The sequence below is a fragment of the Struthio camelus genome, chromosome Z (genome assembly GCF_040807025.1).
Source record: "Struthio camelus isolate bStrCam1 chromosome Z, bStrCam1.hap1, whole genome shotgun sequence".
NCBI classification, from domain to species: Eukaryota; Metazoa; Chordata; class Aves; order Struthioniformes; family Struthionidae; genus Struthio; species Struthio camelus.
In genome coordinates, this window is record NC_090982.1 from 45708566 (window position 1) to 45728571 (window position 20006).

The 20006-nt window shown below is 40.7% G+C and overlaps 1 long non-coding RNA gene across 4 annotated transcripts in view; it reads right to left on the reverse strand.

Moving 5' to 3' along the window:
• Positions 1–16173, reverse strand: part of LOC104150972 (uncharacterized) — a 257069-nt gene extending 240896 nt beyond the window's left edge. For all 4 annotated transcript variants that reach the window (XR_011138045.1, XR_011138041.1, XR_011138040.1 and 1 more), the window contains exon 1: positions 16100–16173. This is a non-coding gene — a long non-coding RNA (uncharacterized lncRNA). The remainder of the gene's footprint in view (positions 1–16099) is intronic.
• Positions 16174–20006: the final 3833 nt, after the last annotated feature.

Below are 20006 nucleotides of genomic sequence, written 5' to 3' on the forward strand. Positions count from 1 at the left end.
TAACTTCAAGGAGCAGAAATTCTCCAGCCACTGCATCTAGAACAGCCTAAGCCTTTGGAAGAAGGGAAACCTCCTTATTTGGTTCTCACATTCTCAAAAGCGTGGGCCTCTGTACCAGCAGCCTAGGAATGTACAGCACTTTTGTACCACGGTCTGTGTCACAGGAGGTCTGCCTCATCTCTACCTTTTTGCTCTCTTTGGATTTCTTTCCTCTATTTTTTCCTTACCACATCTGCTTCCCACAGCTTGTGCCCTCAAATATTCTTTAACTGGAATTTCAGTTTTGTTCCCACTTGTACGGGAGAGCCTATACGGTACAGACAATTGCTCTCAGACTTGTAACAAGGAGTTTAGTCCTTTGGGCCTCTATTCATGCACTTTTGTTTCTTATTCAGTCAAACTATCACATTTGTCCTTTGATATGCCATTTTATTCATAGACATATCTATATTGTTTAGTATGTCAGTTGTACTTATGACACAAATCTGTAAATTCCCCTGTTAAAATACCAAGTAGGCCATCTCATCTGGAGATCTGATATAGTTATTACAATACAATAACCTCTGCCGTTATTGTCTGAATGAAGAATATCGTAGTACAATGAACTCTGAGGGCAGGAAGGGATAAACATGAAACACTTCCACTCTCAAATCCTAAGACGCTGCACAGTAATGAAACATTGACATTAACGGGCAGTCAGTAATATGCTTTCACAATGCTAGGAAAGTAGTCACTGCTTAGTCTGCTTTCACAGTGCTACGAAGAAGTAAAGACGTCCCAGAACATCTGAGCATACCTTGAAAAATCCTCCGTGAGAGAAAGCTGGGTGAGAAGTCAAACGTGAAGAAAGGACATATTCTTCTCCTCCTCCTCACTTTGTTCTTTGTCACAACAAGCATCCTGTATTTGATCTGCAATTTGTAAAGCTCCTTTGACATCTTGGTTGTGAATACTTGCTGTGAGTGTCACAGCTGCACTCAAGACAGAAATTAACACCCTCAAGGTCAGGCAGCTGTGAGGAAGGGCCATATACTTCTACCAGCACTCACCTGCAGAGTAGCCCTCTGAAAAATCTTTATTCTGTGCATAATGTGTGTAAGCAAGTCATTTTAATTTCTTTTCCAATCTTGCATTTCTAATGCTACTTGCTGTGTTAGATTGCAGCCTAAAACTGCCTTGATCAGTAAAGGATTTTCAGTCACTCTGGCCATGCTCTGAACCAGGTCCCCAGGCTGAACAGCTGCAGAAGTTAATCTAGCTTCTCAGTAATGAATTCATTCACCTCATTCATATGCAAGTCATGCATAAGTACCACAACTTTAAAGTAAGACCAAAACCAATCTTTTTAAATGGAGTGAATGTACAGTAGACTTAGACTGAAGAAGCTTGCACAGAATTCACAAAGGATTTGCTGTGTTAGTGAGGGAAGCTGTGCACACTGCAGTTAGATAAATTCCTTTCAGGGCCGCCATCTAATTCTCTTTCTTGCCTACAAAATGGCATCAGTCATTGCTGTCCCTGGGGCAGAAGGATGAGCGACTGCCTTCTAAGGCTACCGCTTAATCTAGGGCCCACTAAGGGTGCCTGAAGTGCAGAAGTTAAGGATGTCTCTCTTCTTGTTTGCTTGCTGCACTCCAATCTGGGCGGTGAAGCTGCAAACCAGCCATTTAGTGGGAGTCTCCCAAATGGTTACCTACACTTCCCTGCAACATCTGTCCAATGCAGTGCACTGCAGCTGAGCAAACTGTCTTGTGGGTACCTGGGTCTGATGCAGTTCAGGCAGTATTAGATGGAGTGTCTCTGCAACAGGCTCATATGTCAGCGTGCTCCAGGGTATACCTGGAGCACCTTGTAGCCGCAATGTTCTTATTTTTACCAATAGAGAAAGTAAAGCTGAAGAAAGGATGGTAAAAAATAGATAGGAAAACAGTGCTATTACAAGCAGCCCAATGCAGGCATTATGCATTTTACATCTGCTCTTGCTGGTGGGAGTTATGTTGCTTTATTCATATGTCACAAGATGCTCCGTGTATTTGCAATGGATAGATCAACCAAGAGTGTGTTACCATGAACGGTTTGAAATATACCCTTCAAATGCCATTCTACTCAGTCCTAGAAATACAGCTATCCCGCAGAAATTTATCTTTTATCCTTTGTATTGCTGCCAGTGATTTTGATGCAAATAAATGAAACTGAAAAGTTCGTTACAAAAGTTCCAGGCCATACTTTTGCACCTCCCATTGATGCATAGCATCTTGAGTGGTATAGGGCATTTCACTGTTTTGCTTGGCCTTTGTGTTGGACTACATATGACCATTCTTAAAAGAGCGTGTCAAAGCTTGGCGAAGAACGTTCAGCTAGCAGAGTGCATTTGTCACTGTAGATGCTAATGCATTAAGGAAGTGAACAATGTTTTTCTTTAAAAGTAATATTTCGAAGAGTAGTAACTTCTTGAACTCATAAGAATTTCATTCTGCAATTTGGATTCAGTGCTTTGTGGAAGACTCTTTTCTCCAGCTTTTATTTCACAGCCAAAGCTATCTATTGTAGAAATTCCTGAATGGAGGTCACTAACCTGCCATTAGGAAAATAATACTTGTTTAGTCCACTCCATATGTGTAAGTGTTGCTTTGCTGCATATTGCAAAAATGCTCTAACAAAATATTGCTAAGTGCAACGTTTATACAGGAGTTTGCCCTATTTTTAGTCAAAACTTTAGTGCTTCGCATACTTAAACAACTGTTGGACAAATGCTGCGTTGGAAAGTCATTGTCATTCTGACAGGATTCAACAGGCAGTGTCTGTATGGCATTTGTTTGTCAGAAGTGCTACTGTTGCCAGGATGTTCTGGGTGAAGATGCCAGAAGACAACACGCTGTAAAGACTGAATATCTGGACTACTCTGAAATCTGCCCCTTGCTTACTAAAAAATTTATGGGTGACTCCTTTTCTCACTGACTTCAGTGGGAACAAAATTGGGCTGCTGATTTCATTTAGGCACAAGTCCATGAGGCTCCTATGAGGCATTGTTAAATTTCTGACACCAAAGGCACAGCTGAGGTGACAACTCTGCTTCCAGTAGCATCTACACTTTCTCTAGACACAGCCAAATCATCCCTGAAGGAAACTTATAAAATACTTTCGAATAACAGGTTGTTTTCCTTTGGAATGGAGTCAGCTGTACAATATTTTCCTGGAGCAAGATCTCTGGAAAGTGCAGCTTTAATACCTTCTGTAACTGATTGGATACTTTGGTTGGTAGTACAGGATAAAGTTTAGGCCCTGATTATGACCTTCACTTCAGTGGGCACATAAAGGAGTCTCTCAAAGGCCTAGTGACTGCCAAGTAAAGTTAGACAAATTCTGATCACAAGAGTGCCACAAATTCAACTGCCAGCAGTTTAACTATTATTACAGCTTTGCTGAGAATATGTGGAACCATCTTTGGATGAGGAAGACTACATTTCTTTATCAAAGTGATATCATAGCTCCCTGACAGCTAGCCATTTTCTGTAGTTAACATTAGCCAATCACAATATACATCAGTGCTCCAGCTGGCCTTTCCTGTAACTGGCGGCACAGCAGGGACACAGAGCGGACATGCCCCCTGTGCTCCCGTACCCTGCAAACTATACTCAGCTGCCCACACTGCTGCTTCTCATACATTTTCTCTTTACCTACCACTCATTTTCTCCATGCTGCTAAAACTCTCTGTCTTCATCTATTGCTTCCTCCCACACCCAGACAAATACCTCCTTGCAACCCACACAACAGGCTTCCTCTTGCTGGGACGTGGCTGTGGTCCTCACACCCATGCCTGCCCCAGTGCCACCATATGCAGTCCCCTAGTCTAACCCTCGCAGAATCTGCAGCCATGCACATCCCTCTCCCTAAAGGCACAGTCACATTTCATACTTGCTAGACAAGAAACTTTCATATTGCTTCTTCCCCTCCCCAGAAAATTAGCCCATAATTGTGTACGCTACGTACTCCCTCCCTGCTCGGTGATGAAGACAACTGTTAGGAAAAGCCATAATATGGTACGTGTGTGCAGCAGGCCATTTCTTGACAGGTTGGCTGCTCCAGCAGTCACCAATGGTTACAGGCTTGATTCACCACATCAGCTCAATGTGCTTGCATTATAAGGCAGTCAGCAGAATAACCTTGACATGTGTGCATCTCTGTGAAAGGGACTGCAGGCTGAGAGAGCGTGCAGTCTGTGTATTGTGCCAGCCCCAGACTTCCCAGGCACTCGCATCTTCTTCTGCAGCTCTTTTTTGAGCAGTGAGGGGTAGACAACATACAGTGTTGTCTGTGTCATCAAAACAGATTTTAGAAACAAAATATAGATCTTACTAGGAGATGCCCCTGAGAGTGCACTGCTTACTTGGTGGGGGGCAGCACCTTTCCTTGTTTTGACCATAAGAAAGTGTTTTTGTTTCAGACAGAATCAACAGGATTCATCTTCTGTGCAGAAAATATAGCCTGAGGTACAAGAGCTCATCACAGGCAGAGTGAAAATGTTTAAGGGCACATTTATTGAAGCAAAATACTGAAGCCAGCATAAGACCAGGACTACTGTGTTTTTATTCCATGTTGTTCACAACTGGTATAATAAAACAGGCCTAGCTATTTGAATCCTCTTCAAGAAGTCAGAATTGGTCATTAATGGTGGCAATAAATACCTTCTCCATATTTAAATATAGCACTAGCATTCAAGAGGGTAATTCATTAATACATATCTCTGATTCATCATGAAACACAAACAATTAGGCCATGAAAACATAATGTTGTCAGAGGGTCTCACATAAACCCCACTGAAAACATTAGTAAGATTCACATTCTGTTCAGTGAACTCTGTGTCATGCTCCTAGTATTATAAAAATACTGCTTTTTAGACTTCCTACTATGAGCTATTCTGGCATTATTTTCAAGTCTATGGAGTATGAAAAATGATATCTGCAATGTGGTAAAATAAGGCAGTGTTCATCATGGGGCTATTCATTAACATTTTTTAGGAACGTACTATCTGTACAAACAGTTTAAGATTTGGTGTTGTTCAACATGTGGTTCTGAGACATTCAGAACAGGTATCAAATAGGTACCAAAGCCTGCGGTGCTTCGTAAGCAAAATTGTAACATCAAGGCATCTCCCTCAAAAAAAGATTTGTATTCCACCATGACACTAAGCAACCAGTGTCATGCTAGCCCTTAAAGTGAATATTGTGCATACTCTGGTTGTCCCTGTGTAGTGGCCATATAGAACAAGGGACTACACTTTGAATGCTGTGTGACTGAGTTCAGTTTCTTGATAGGGAACTCCAAAGCTCCAGGCTGGCTAAAGAGTCACCATTCTTTTTGGTGGAAGACTTAAATATTAGTATGTGACATGACCAGAATGACTTAAGATACTTTGGAGAGCTGCTGCATTGACTGATTGCTAGCTGGTTACTAGCTCCTTGTCACTGTGAGCATTTTCAGAAGTGGTGACTGCAGGTGGCAAGATTTATTATTATCAGATGCCAAATTATGAAGATAACTGAGGAAAGAGGAGCATTGAAATCAAGAATCTTGAATTGCTCCAAGAAGGTTGCAAAAATAAATAAATCAGTCCAGCCACAACACTCGAGGAGTTTTTGAGCTGTATTTAGAAATGAAAAATGGAGGGAAAACATTTTATATGTATATACCTAAGGGTACATCTGTATCATGCAAGGGAGCATGTTGCAGAGACCCCTGGGCAAGTATGGCATAAGCTAGCTCCAGAAACCACTAGTATAGTCCCTTCAGTGTAGCACCCTGCCAAAGCTCACAAACCCTGTGCTGGACAGTCCATTGTGCACTGAGCTACTGCCTGAGGCCCTGTGCTCTATACTAATGATGTCCTTCATGCACACACCCCAAAGGCAATCACGGCCTTACAGCAACTACAGTTGAAGATATAAAACCTGACTTTTATGCAAATGTCAGTCTGAGAAAAGGAGCACTGTGCCAATACTTTAAAGCCAAACAGTGTTATTACCATGCTCAATTTATAGTATGTTTATTGTACAGTCAATTGATTACAATGCCTCGTGGCAAATAGTAAATAGGAAATGACTGCAAAAATGGAAAGCAAGGGAAAAATGGGCACAATTAACAGAAAGTGTACTTTCCATAACTTCATGTCTTAATTATTTTATTTTGCTTAAGAATTTACAGCTTGATGTCAGTATGTCAATCTGAATACACTGCACAGACCAGCCATATCCAATTTCCTGTATGCTCAGGAATGCTGAGGCCTATGCACCAGGAGAATTGGGGAAAAAAGTGACTAAAAAGACTCACAAGAATAGGAAAACAGAGTTCTGTAATTTAAACCCATATCTTGAAAGTAAAGCTTGGGAGCTTACACTTATCCTGGGTTCTAAAAAAAATGTATTGTACAAGTAAAATTTGTTCACACAAAATATGCTGGTTACATGGGTTAAGCGTTAGATACCCTGCTATTATGATTACCTTTCCCTGAATCCCCAAGCATGCAATGGTTTATAAATTCCAGACTCTCCATTAAAAATACCAGGCGAAACTTCAAGAGATAGATTTCTGAAAGTGAGAATTATCAGAAAAAAAGAAATCTGAGGTTTCATTTGGTTTTGGATTTGTTATAGGTTTTTGCATCCTTAAAATCCAGACCAGGAAGAAATGTCACATTGCATAAATGGATGACATTAAGCATCATGATCTGAGCTAAACCTGAGAAAGATTAAAAAGCAACTGCAGAATACACCCTGACACACTGGAAGATCAGAGATGACTTCAGTAGCATGGAATAAGGCATTCAAGCTAGATGAGGACAGGGGAAGAGTGTTAAGCTCCTACAGATGCTGACTTCATAGCATTTTTTTTTAAATACTGTATTCATCCACAGTTCACCCATGCTGCTCATCCATTTCTTCTTTCATATCACATTACACATTCTCCTCCACTTCCATTTGCCCAATTTCTTTGTTTTGTTTTCCATCCTTGCTGCTCTCAAAGCTCCCTGCTCCTTTTCTCTTCTGCATTGCAGTTTTTCATGGGAAGGTTGCAGATACCATCTCCACAGCATCCTTTGCCACTTCCCCGCTACCTGGGGTGAACACTGTCCTGAAACTGCCTTTCTTACATCTACGCTTCCTGCCGTCACATCTATCTTTGATGCAGTTGCCTTCATTTCCCTTTTGCTTGCTGCTCTGCATCCTTCTCTCTCAGTTTCTGGAATGAACACTCATCTTTGACATGATTCCTAATTGTTATTTCTGAAGAACTGAGTCATTTAGGCACTGGGCTTCTTTATCTCTTTCCACACCTTCTCAACTCTCACTGTCCAGTCTCTCTGCTCTTTTGAGCAACATCCGCAAAATTTCTTTCTTCCATTTGTTCTCATACATAAGGCACTTAGGTTTCAACCTGTTTTCTGAAGTTAAGATCTTTGATTTCCTGGAATTTTCTCTTTTGTGATAATCTGTTGAACTCATCCCTGATGACATCAGCTTTCATGCCAGCAATCAATCCACCCGCTGCTCTGCACATTACCTCACCCTCACATTTTAATATAATCAGGATTCTGGGCTTCACATCCTCCAAAGAAGCTGTTATTTGATTTCAGTTTTCACCAGGCACTACTTTAACTAAGGTCTCTTTTGCTGCAATTCTTCTTTCTAACCATCCTTCAGACTTTTTCCCACAGTATCCAGGCGTCTCACTTTCATGACCTTTAGCACTTCCATGACTTTCTGTCACTCAGTATAGATGACTTCTCCGTTCTCAGCCTATTCTTCCTTTTCTCCCATCAATATAATGACAGATTCTCTCAGCGCTTTGCATTCCTCTCTACACAACCCCTATTCATCTCTTGTCATTAGAAAATTCATACTACTAGTCATTACCTACCAACCACCTCTGGTGCTCTGGCCTTGCCCTGCTCAGTATCTCTGCTGGGGAAATCCTGTAACCAGTCTAGTTTCCTCCCTTGCAGCTTCATTCTCTCCTTAGTTGTGCCATCTTCTTAGCTAAGTAGTTCTATGTTTCCAATGTAATTAAGTTTGGCATCAGTAGACACTGACTGCTTTTTAACTAACTTTAACTGTGTTCTCAAGTCCTCACCTCCTCCTACCTCCACTTCTTCCTTCCCCAGAATCCCCTAGTTATTATGAGAGAAAGTGGAAAATGCTACTCCACTTTTTTTCTGCCTTCAGCTATTCTTCATTTCCTTTCCCCGTTCCTGCAGTTTTCTTGTCATAGACCTTCATAGTTCTCACTGTCTTCCTCTAGTCATTCCCGTGACCTACTCACTGGAGCATAGGTCTCTCTTTTGGTCTGCAGCTTGGTCATTCACACCCCAATTTCCCTCCTTTCTCTTCTTAATCTCACTCCTTTCTGCCTCTTCTCTGTGTAAGAAGAGAACCTCTGCCCATCCCATTACAAGTCTTTCTCCTTAGCACTTGTGTTTCTGGATGATAAGCAAGCTTCCTGAGTGGGATGATGATACATATGTTCATATGTACATATACATAGACATGTAAAATAATATTTCTGAACATTATCTTAAGAGGTAGAAACAGGCCGCTATAACAAAGCATACTTATAATCAGTATCTGTATCCATATTATTTTCTTTTCAAGATGCATTTCATCAATTTTTACTTCAGGTGTTTCCAAAGCATTGCTTTTGTTTTCCCATGTAGGATATAGAAACGTAGGTCATACGCAGTTAATAAACTTGCTGGATATGGATGAAGGCTCATTAATAGCTGTTGGGTGATTTGTTACCATTTCCAATAGCACCTAAATCTTCAAATAAATATATTCTGAGACTTAGTTTTCCCTAGAGAGAACATGGATCATTTTTCTTTCATTAACAATGGAGCAGCAATAGCACTGTTTTTATTTATATGCACGCTTCCAGGCCTAAAGCTTGTCCCTTTAAAATTGCTAGTATTAAATTCTGATCAGCCCTTGATGAAGAAAGAATTATGGGTCAACAGCAACCCTCTTAACATCTGTGCACGATGCATATTAAAAGGAAATATAAAAGTCTAAGAGGGTTTTGCAAAGTTTATCAGTTTCTCCTCCAGAAGTAAGACAGGGCAAGCGTGATAAATTACATAGTCCTTTTTAACAGTACTAGCTGTAGAAATTAAATAAGAGATGAATCCTGTTAGAGTTTGTAATACTGGAGTCCCTATACATATTGTAACATCCAGCTGACCCTAAGAACAGTGAATGTCCTTCTGCAACACTTAACATGACAGTAGCCTCTGCTTTGTACACCAATGCAGTGGACCTGAATCTTAAGGCTCTTTCTGCCTCCCTTCTTCAATATTTATTGCACAGTGCTGGGCCAAGCATATTTTTCTGGTTAGTACAGTCTAAACCTCAAAAGTTCAGATTCTAAAGCGTAGCAGGAACAGATAATGCTCACAGTTATGTGATTTGGTGAAACCAAAGTGTTTTGTGCCCACATGGGTGGAAATTGAGGCCATGACTGAGAATCTCTGCTAGGACTTTGTCCAGTGTTCACTGAAATCAGCAGGAGTCTGTTCCACTGACCTCACTGACATGGGATCAAGTCCTGCACATGCAGTTTTAAACTTCAGGTAAGGGTTCTCGTTTGCTCTCCAGCTGTCTGCTTCCTCTATGTGAAAAAACTCATTATTTAAAAATAAGAACCAATATTGATGGAACATTATAGAAATTTAACTAGTAATTATAGCCATATTGTATCATTTAACAGCTACCATAGAACAAACGGAACACAAAATAATTGTGTTATGAAAACTTTTTGAAACCCTTGACTTTGAGTTCTGGATTTTACAACTGGAAAACTGTCTCAATGTTTTTATTGGAGAGAATCTAGAGTAAATGTAACATAGATACAGGACCTCTGATCTCTCAATTTTGCATTATCAATGGCAGCTGAATCTTTCAAAAACCTTTGTCAGAATGACCAATAGATTATTCGTTGGAAGACAAGGCAGATGGTTGCAATTAATGAAAGCAAAGATTCTCTATAAAAGATCAAAGCGAACCAAAATGATGCATTTTTCTTGCTTCAGTCTCTCCATTACTAGCATAACAGAAATATTGGCTGAATCTAGTGTCCATCTAGTGTACATGAAAAGACACGCATGCCAAAAACTTTTGAAGGAGAATTCTTGTTATTCCTGAACGTGCGAGAAGGAGCAAAGTAAATAGTTCAGATGGAAAATGTAGAAATTGTGAATGATCCAGCATGCGTGCAGAATGGTTATGACGAGTAAGGATCAAGTTCTTTGTGATAATTACAGTCTGTTCTTTTGAAGGCAAGTGTAAAACAACATTGTTTCTATCTTTTTCAGCAGTACCGTTCAGTAACTCAGCTCAAATTGTTAGAGTGGGGTGTTCCTACACACCTAAAGCAATATATCATCTTTAAACATAGGCTGTTTTTGATTCCAGTCGCTGTCTAGACTTGAATAATTGCTTGCAAGAACCAACACTCCAAATGCAGGTCTGGTGATTCAAGTGGCTAATTTTGATAATAAGTTGGCAAAGGCATAAAAAGTCTCCATGTGCATCTTGTGATGCTTTATCCTTGTAACTTTAAATAAAGTTGAAATTTGTTATGTTTCTGAGGTCTGCTCAAGGACTAATTTCTCTGATAAACTTACCCTAGGCTCCCATTCATACAAAACTCTTGGCACACAGCCCTGGATCTGCTTTAGATCCTCTCTGCCACTGAGTCTCCTGTGACCAGAGCTCAGGCAGAGGCTTCATCACTCTTTGTTCAACCTTTCTAACCTATTTGTTAGGACTGCTTTAAAAAGCCTGCCAAGATAATTAGAGCTAAAGCTCAATTAAAAACTACAAAGGCATGTAAGTTTTTGGCACCACATAATGACTTTTGACAGAAAGAAACTTAGCAATTCCTTTTCAAACAGGAAGAATGCTGTATCTGATAGAGTGCCTTGTTTGGGAATGGTAATTATAACAATACAGCCTGCTGGGTACCTTGCAGCAGTCTGTTTATCAATTTCCATTACCTTACCTGGAAGCTCAGCCCTTCACTCATCTCAGAAGGGTACATAATTTTATATTTTATTATAAGTGTAAAATGCATTTGCAAATGTCTTCAAAGACCTTTTATACTAATTATTCACTTTTTGCACATAGAACATTTGTATTGGAGTGTCTCAAAGCACTTATAAACATGGATCAATTAAAACTCATAAAACTTAATAAATTGAATTTTTTTCATAGGAGATGACAGTGCTGTAAAGAGAAGTTTAGTGACTTCTCTAAGGATTCACAGAAATCTGAATCTTCAGTTCTCAGTCCTGTTCTTGACTGTTTAACCATTTCCAATCGCCTAGTTGTGATTACTGAGTAATTTCCAATTCTATTTATCTCTCTGCTCACATTTTAATTTTCATCCTTTTGAGTTATGAACAGAAAACAATAAACACTTAGATATTTCGTTCTACCACTGCACAATTCCAAGGAAGTCAATCCCTTAAAAATTGGTAAGTCAACGAGCAAAGAACAACAAAAATAATAAAGAAATAAAGAATGAAGAAAAAACAAGATACTAGAAAGCTTCTTGAGACAGCTGAAAGGTCGTCATTGTCATCATCATCATCATCCTGGAGAGATAAGCCACTCTTTTGGTTTCTCATATTCCTGTGCAAAAGGGAGCCTCTTTACAGAAGAATACACTAGTTCTCACAGTTCTTTTTTCACTCTGAAATGGTCTCTTCCCCAGTCAAAGTATGATCTGCCAGTTCAGACTTTTTATGCCAGAGAAAACTGTAAGTACTTTGTTTGATCTTTGTAAAAGTGCATAACTTTGCAACTTCGTGACTGTCAAGTAAGTACTTACATTCAGTCTCCTCTGTGGAAAAAGAGTTATCCGACTTTGACAAAGTCCCTTCCAGTTCACTGTGGAAAACTGCTAACTTCCACGTTCATGTGAGATGTAAAGTTGATAAGGCGTCAACTAAATTGGGATAATAGGTTTATATAGCACTACATCATTAAACTTGTTCAGCTTATGGGCTTCATTTCTTCCCTGAATTAGAATAAAAGTTCCAAGCCCCAGAGATAATACTCCCATTTCATTTGTTCAGCAACAGAATAGACCACGCTTCCGTGTCATTTATACGCAGTAAAGCTTTTTCACACAAGAGAGGTCAGGTACTGGTCCAATTAGCGGTCAACCCTAACTGTCTCTGAAAAGAAGAGCCTCATAACGCACTTTCCAAGTTTGCAATTGCTGCCCACGAGATGCAGCTGTCCCTTGTGATAATTAGTTTACACCCTGAAGCAAGAAGCTTGATTACCCCAACATAATTAGGTTAGCCATGTCTACAAATGTAATTAATGGTCTTAATGGTATCCAGCCTTTAAAGAAAAAAAAAGTAACATTGTGAGTCAGTGATGTCCCCAGGCTGATTGCAGTGTATGTAACATAAAGCGTTTTGTTCAAAATCTACTGCCATTTGATATCAGCAAGTGCATCTTTCTTCTTGAATTAGGGAACATAAAACATCTTCATCACTGTATGTATATCAATGTTGAACCTAATGGTAAGCAAAAACAGATTGCACACTGCTCATATCCACCCTGATGTTAATGCCTCATAAGCAGAGAAGACTCTTCTGAGTGCTGCTTTTTATTTAAATCTTACTTTAGACCAAGTCTGTAAGTGAGGAGTAGAAAAAAATGGTATGTGACAACAGCTAGGTAATGTGAGTGTCTGGGCTATACCTAGACAGTTCTGAAGAACTTGCATGTCACTTTAGACGTTTAAGTCCAACGTACAGGCACCTGCGTGATATCCCGACTCTACATATCTAGCAACTACCAAAACTTGTACATATTTGAAGTTCTCAGAAGACTGTTTTCTGCCAGTAGGCGCCACCTAGATCATGGCACCAGTGGCACAAGCAAAACCAAGCCTGCTCAAATTCTCAGACAAGATATTTTTTAGCCTCTCCCTTTTTTGGAGCCCAATTCAAGACACAGCTTCAAAACACACCTAGACAATTGTGTTAGGGAAATGAAACAGCAAGAGAAGAGACTGTCTTGGCTACCTACACTGCATCAAGTAGTTCAGTGGTTAAGGCAAGGAAATTAATATGGTCATAATAATGATTTGGGCAAGCACTCGTCAGGGAGAATGCTTTTAAGAGAGCAAATCCCCAGCAGAACCCTGTTACAGGGACAGCCTCTCCTTTCCTAGGAGTACCTTTTGCTGTGTAAATGCCGTGCTGCTTCTGAGTCACATATGTTATATGAGTGAAAAACAGTGTGTCAAAAATCTTCAAAATTAGCTAAGCCTGGATATTGGTTAACTGCAGGAGTCTTTCATAGATGGATGACAATGTGTGGCATTGCCTCAATTAGGTGCTACGGCAGAGAGAGAAGCTAGTCTACAGCCAGTTTAACCTGGAGAGAGGCCTTGATTAATCGGCATCAGAAGAGTAGTTTTCTAGTGACCCAGTATTTGAAACTATCTATCCTTTCTTGTTTTAAAATCTTTTGGCTAATATAGTTATTAGCGGTGACTCACCTAAATACAATAATTTCATATAAAGACATAAATTAAAGGAGCCAAACTTTCCAAGTCATTATAAAAATAGAATCTAATTAGGATTGCTATGTGTTCGTATGAGAACTAGTTGAATTTTGATGGCTTTCTTTCAAGCAGGTGGGAACGGTATACTGATTGTAGATGAAGTTACTTGGTTTGTGTTTTCTAACTTGATTTTAGTCCTCAGGGAGAGTGAACAAACCCCAAAGTAAGAAAGTTGCCTTCTTTAGCCTCGCAAGGCTTTATCTCTTCATAAAGTTTGGTTATAATTCATCAGTCTTCATAATGCACAGAACTCCAGTTGATGTTATTTAAAAAATAACAGTTCCAAAAAAGAAGTTCTCCCTTGCTTCCAGGGAGGAGCAACTGGGAAGGGACTCTCTTCCCCTTTGAAAATAAGTTATTTGCTAATCTCCAAGTGTAAATCACTGGAAAAAGTCCTCTGCAGAGTGAGCAACCATAAGCTAACATTCTTCCTGAAATACCTTACTGAACTTCTGCCATGCAAAAGGAAGATTAATTTACACCAATGTTGATGTCACTTTACTTCTATTGCTTGTCTTTGGCAATGCACTTCAGGTGTAAGAAGGAAAATGTGAGTGAGCCACTGTGTAGTACAGAATTTAATGCTTTTCTTCCCACAAACACCTCAGGTAAATACCCTTAGATCTAGGATAAACAATGCTGAATTTTAACCTGCCTGTATCTTTTCAGCATTTAATAGTTTTTGCTTCACTACCCTAAAGTAATTTCTAAAAAATTCAGGGCTTTGCAGCTATGGTTAACTGCTTATCCTGGGCAAATTAAATTAAGCCTCTGGCATATGATGAAAAGTTTGTTTCACCTAATTGAGCATCTAATGAGTATGGATGAATTTGAGCTACTCATAGAAATTTTGCTTTTCAAAGCTTTTCTGATTAACATCCGCTCAAATGGGCAGAGAAACATATTGAATTTATACATACTTAAGCTTTTGAAAGAAAGCTTAAAATAAACTTATGACCTCTCCAGAAAGCTTCATCTCAGTGTGCTGTGTCTTGGAGTGGTATCTGTGGTTATTACAGAAATACCCTGACCCATTTTTCCTTTTGATACACACAATTGCTTCTTCTTATTTCATTAGGCTTTTCCATACAACACTGTGTACGCTCACTAAGAAGCTGCGCTATTCAGCTTTCCGATTACTCTGATCAAACTGGCGTTGTCACTTTTTTCCCCTCTAGAATATGCACCTGGCAACTTGATGTAGCTTCTTTACCACCAAAGTGTCAAACAAGCAGGGAAAGAGGGGGCAGCATGTAATTGTGCAATCTTTTGAGATTACTGAAAGCTTTAGACTTTTGACCTTGCTCCATTTGATAGTATTCCTCTATGAATTCTTCATCTGAACAGCACCGCAAAAACCTGGAGATGGGCACTTTATTCTTTTATTCATTATTGCATATCAGTAAAGCTCTAGAATATATATCTTGTCTTTCGGGTTAGGATAAAGGAAGACATTCTTGTAATGTGAAAAGCCAAAAATTTCTATCCCAGAAATCTTCTCATTTTGAGGAAGCCTGCAGGCTTCTAGACAAAGGATTTTAAATGAAGAGATTGTGTCCGAAGAAAGTTCACAGTCAGTTTGTGTCACCACACAGCTTGGTCACAGTCTTGTTACTAAGGGCTCGTGTGGTTATCTACCCTTGTTTCCTTCAATTCCACATTTAAAAAAAAAAAAAAAAACCTCTCATACAGCAGAAGCCTGATTTGACCACGACTTTTTGAAGCTTGCCGTAGCTTTTTTCCTTCAAAACGTTTTGTTCTGCTTTCCCCTTCCTTTTAAATCACTAGCCTTTGTGATCCTGCCCACATCCAGACCCTAATCCCTTCGTGCAACTGCCCTACTGCTTTTGTTTGTTCAGGCTTTTCTTACCATTTTCTTTGTCTCTGACTAGATGCTTTCATTTAATGCCTTTATACCTCCATCCATTTATCCTACTCCTATACTGAAATTGAAGATGTGATTGAAGCACATGGAGGCATGCCCATGCTAGCTTTAAGCTACCTGGTTGTATTACCTGATTATTGCCTTCAGGCAAACCCGCCGGAGATTCGAGTTACCCGCTCAAGCTGTGACACGCGCCCCTGTCCACACCCTGAAAGCTGTGTCTCCGCTTCTTCACTGCGCTGCTTCCAACCTGCCCGGCTGAGAGCTAGCGTGGATATGCATCCCAAGGTGCGCCAGTCGCCTTAACATGAGTCGCCTGAGTAGATTCACGCATAATATCTCTCTATCCCAGAGCGGCGTGTGGCTTATCTCAGTGGGACAATTGTGGTTCCTCCCCAGAAATGGATTCCCGTCTGTGCCCTGCTTCCACGCGACGACAGATTACGGTTTGATTGGCTAAAGTTTCCTTCAGTTCCTACGGGCGCTCCCTGAAAGGGCCTGATGGCATATGCAGGAACTGGTGAAATAGGCTTTTTTCTGTTCTCAGACAGAAATCAGATATTGCTTATTACTCACCGGTTTCAAAGCATTTGTCAGCTGAAGCAAGAACGATACACAGCTGGGAACGTGGTCACTGCTGGGGTGGCAAGCTGGTTTGTTGCTCTGACGAGCTCTACGGACAGTGGGTGGTGCTCCACCTTCTCCCCCGCTGCTGGTATGGTCTTGGCCTCAGGAATCTTTTTGCACAGAAGTAAAAATAATCCTGAAAATTACAGGTATTGTTTCAAACAATGTAAATAAAGCTATACGTGCTTTGCTGTAGAGGACCATTTTATCCTGGGGAACTGACATGGGCTTTTTCACTTAACCTGGCCTGCTTAATTGTAGTTCAAAAACATTCAACATCCCTCATTCAAGGCTAGAAAAAAACCCATTCTTAGCCCTTCTCAGATTTTCCCATCTGAAATGACCTTCATTTATCCTTTTTAACGAATTCTTCCATAACACTCTATGAATCACCATCCTAGTATTAAACCAAATTACACTTAAAAATGAAAGCATTCCTCCTTCTCCTCTCCAGCTGGCAACATAGCCGGTGAACACGCTTTCCCAGCTGCCTACGCTGAAAGTTATAATGTTGTCTTTGTGATCTCAGCCAAAGCAGTACCTTTGGATATTGTAATTCATGCTTTCGGTTTTGGTTTGGTTTTGCTAAACAAGTTAGCTACTATCCTCTTTGGATTTTTCTCCACTATATCACCATTAAAAGCCACAAGGCACCTCCCAAGAGCCATGATGACTTTCTCATTTTTTCAGCTAAAACCGTTTACAGTGCTGACACAGCATGGACTAGGAAGAATTTTGAAAAATAAAAGTGGTCCCTGAATGGGAAAGTTAGGAACGACTTCTGTAAAGAATGTTTTACTCTCTTTGAATTTAAATACCCATGTCAGCCTGTGTAGCTGGAAAAAAAACCAAAGTTCTCCATTTTCTCTGGGAGGGAAGGAACGGTGAGGGGTAACGAATGTCAGCCTGCCAGTCTCCTGTTGGCAACGATAATTTGAGATTTTTTCTCCATTTTGGGAAATGCTTGCCTCCCATAAAGACACAAAAACCTTTAGCATTCAGAGAGCGCCTGAGCATTTATGACGCTTTGTTTCTGTTTGCACGCTTCACGCACAGACCAATGGTCTCCAGTTCGGAGCAGCAGTTTTCACACCGCTGAAAAGAGGATTATGCTAATACCCCCCTTTGGAGTCGTCTGTAGATGACTGAAATCATTCTTCCTGGTGTTGTTTCTGACCACTGCTGCTTCCTCAATTAACTCCTTCGCCTTCTTTTATTTTGTATTAAGATTTTCATTTTATAGCCAGGGGACATTAGCCCATAGTAGCACTCTCAGGTGACTGGGTTGAGCAGCTAGATTAGGTATGCTTCTTAGGAAGCTCGTTTTTCCAAGGGACCTTTGCTGAAACAAAAGTATTATTCATGGCAACAACTTTACTGTGTGCTGCTTATAGACTTTTTCCTCCTTGGAGTAATTTTTGTCTCAGGTATGCTTTTTGAACGAATTACCTGTGCAACACCCATGCCCCTGCCTCTTTTCTCTATTAATACTAATAATCACCATTTCTGGCAACACACTGTTTTGTACATCAGTGTCCAGCTTAAAATCATTTAATAACCCATTTACTTTCAGCTTTTATAGAAAATCTGACTGTGGTTTTATTATCACCTTTGCCAACTTTGTACATATCCTACAGGCTGCTGCAAACATTTCTGAAATGATAAAATGAGGTTTCTTGCAACATTTACACAGGTGCTGGGCATTGTTTTGTCCCCGGTGCCCACCTGAGCTGTTGTCAGCGCTCTCCAGTTCTGAGCTCTGTCTTTCTAAATTAACTCCATTTGCATTAGATATTTTTGATTTCTTTCTTTCTTCCTTCCTTTTTTTAAACCATCCTTGCTGCTTTGGAGTGGTGCCCACATTTCAGAAACTTCATTCTGGTCTGGATTATTTCCGATGATTGCCAGATTGCTTTGTCCAGAGTCAGCCTGAGGTTTTCAGTTGTTGTTCTCTCACCGCCTTTCTCTTCCCCCCAGTTCTTTTGTTGTTCCCAACCAAATCAAGGTCTGCGATCGCCCTACTGCTCTTTTTAGGGATTCATCCCTGTTCGTTTCTTTTTTCTTAAATTAAATCACTAGCGTTTTGCAGTTCCACATTAGTTTTATTCTATTCCTTCACAGATATTATTTTTATATGAAATGTAAAAATACGCCTTCAATTTTTGTCAGTGGTTTCAGCTAGCTTCTTGTTTGATTTAACTGCTGTGCACATCAAGTGTGTCAGAACTGGCCATATGGCAGAAATATGACTTTTTATTTTTTTTAAAATCTTTTGCTCCTTGCAGCTGCAGAGTGCCGCACAGTTAAACATTTCCCCCCTACAAACATACGTTTTTGTAGTTTCAGATCCGTTGGCCATTGACCACTTTATCCTTCAATTCAGGCAGTTTTCGTAGCTCCTTTTTACTTCATTACCCTGCGGGAGCCAGCAGATGCTCAGCACTTATAGCGCTTTAGCCTCTGTTGGCTAAGCTTCAAGTTTGAAGTTAGTCTGAAAAATTCTGCCCACAGGGTTGCCCTCAATGTGAAAAAAAGCCCCCGTGCTATAGTAGGAGCCCTTTAACTTTCAAATGTGTAGAGAAGATCATGGTGCCATCTTTAGGCTGTGATTCCCACCAGCGCTACAGCTGTCTCTGTGCTGTGCCCTACGAGTGCCACAGATCCCCCAGGCTGCTCCCATGCTGGGGGCAGCACAAAAGTATCTTACTTGGGCGACCAGCAACCCATTCGTGTGAGGAAAACATAGCAGGGGAGGACCCTGGTGGCACTCTGGACCTGCCTCCAGCTGATGGCTGTCGCCCCCATGGCTCCTTTGCTGCCTCTGCTGCAGTCACTGATGCTAGCTGTCCCCAGGGCAGCAGCGGGGACCCAGAGGAACTGCGGTCCCTCAGGCAGAGGCCGCATGTAGCAGGGTACTCCCTGCTCCCTTGCAGCTGCTCAGCTGAGCGAGTGGCAGGCTCAGGCTGCAGGGGCCAACCGCTAAGATGAGCCCTAAAAGAAGCAAGGTTAGCATCAGCATCAGACCAAACTCCCAGCTCTGGTGCATTACTCACCAGCTCCTCCAGCTGCAAATTCTTCTCACTCTCTGCATCGGTACATCTTCGTGTCCGTCTCCTCTTTCCATCTTCTTCAGCAATGCAAATTATTACATTAACCTCCTCTGAGTCACCAGCATTGCTTGACAAGCCATGTGTGGCCTGCAAATCCTCTACTGGGGCACCTCCATTTCTAAGATTTCCCCCAGGTGAAGCAGCCAATGCTTTGTGCAGCTCCACCGGGCTCAGGTGGTGCAGTCTTTTCAGCTGGCTAATTCCCTTCCCCAAAGCAATGCAAATGTGAGGCTGGAAGAGCCAGTCTCCTTCTTCTCTGTCAGGAAGACTTCACTGAACGAATATTTGATCATTTTGAGGTGTTGGATTGCATCAGGCTAGTGTTTTATCATCTGTCCCAGAAAATCATCTTGCATCTCCTCATGCCTGTTCTCTGCAGAGCAGGGTCTCTTGTTCTCTAGTTTCGGATACTAAATGAAAGCAAACCACTTTTTGCAGTTACATGGCTATGTGATTATATAAAAGGACAAACTATCTGTTTCATACCAGACTGGAAGCTGATAGGAAAAAGATAATGTTTTTATCTAGATGGCTGAATCTGGGTAAAGAAATATTCTACCTCAGAAAGGCTTGTTAACTGTATTTCTATCTCATCACTAGATATGTCTGTGGAAATAAGAAGAGTGCTAATATTTCTTCTCTAGAACAAGTCATTGCATTTATAGACTAAGAGAGATCCAGAGGAGGTTTTCTCCTTTTATAGTTATGAAATGAGTGTGGCTGTTACATTCAAATCATTTTTAAAT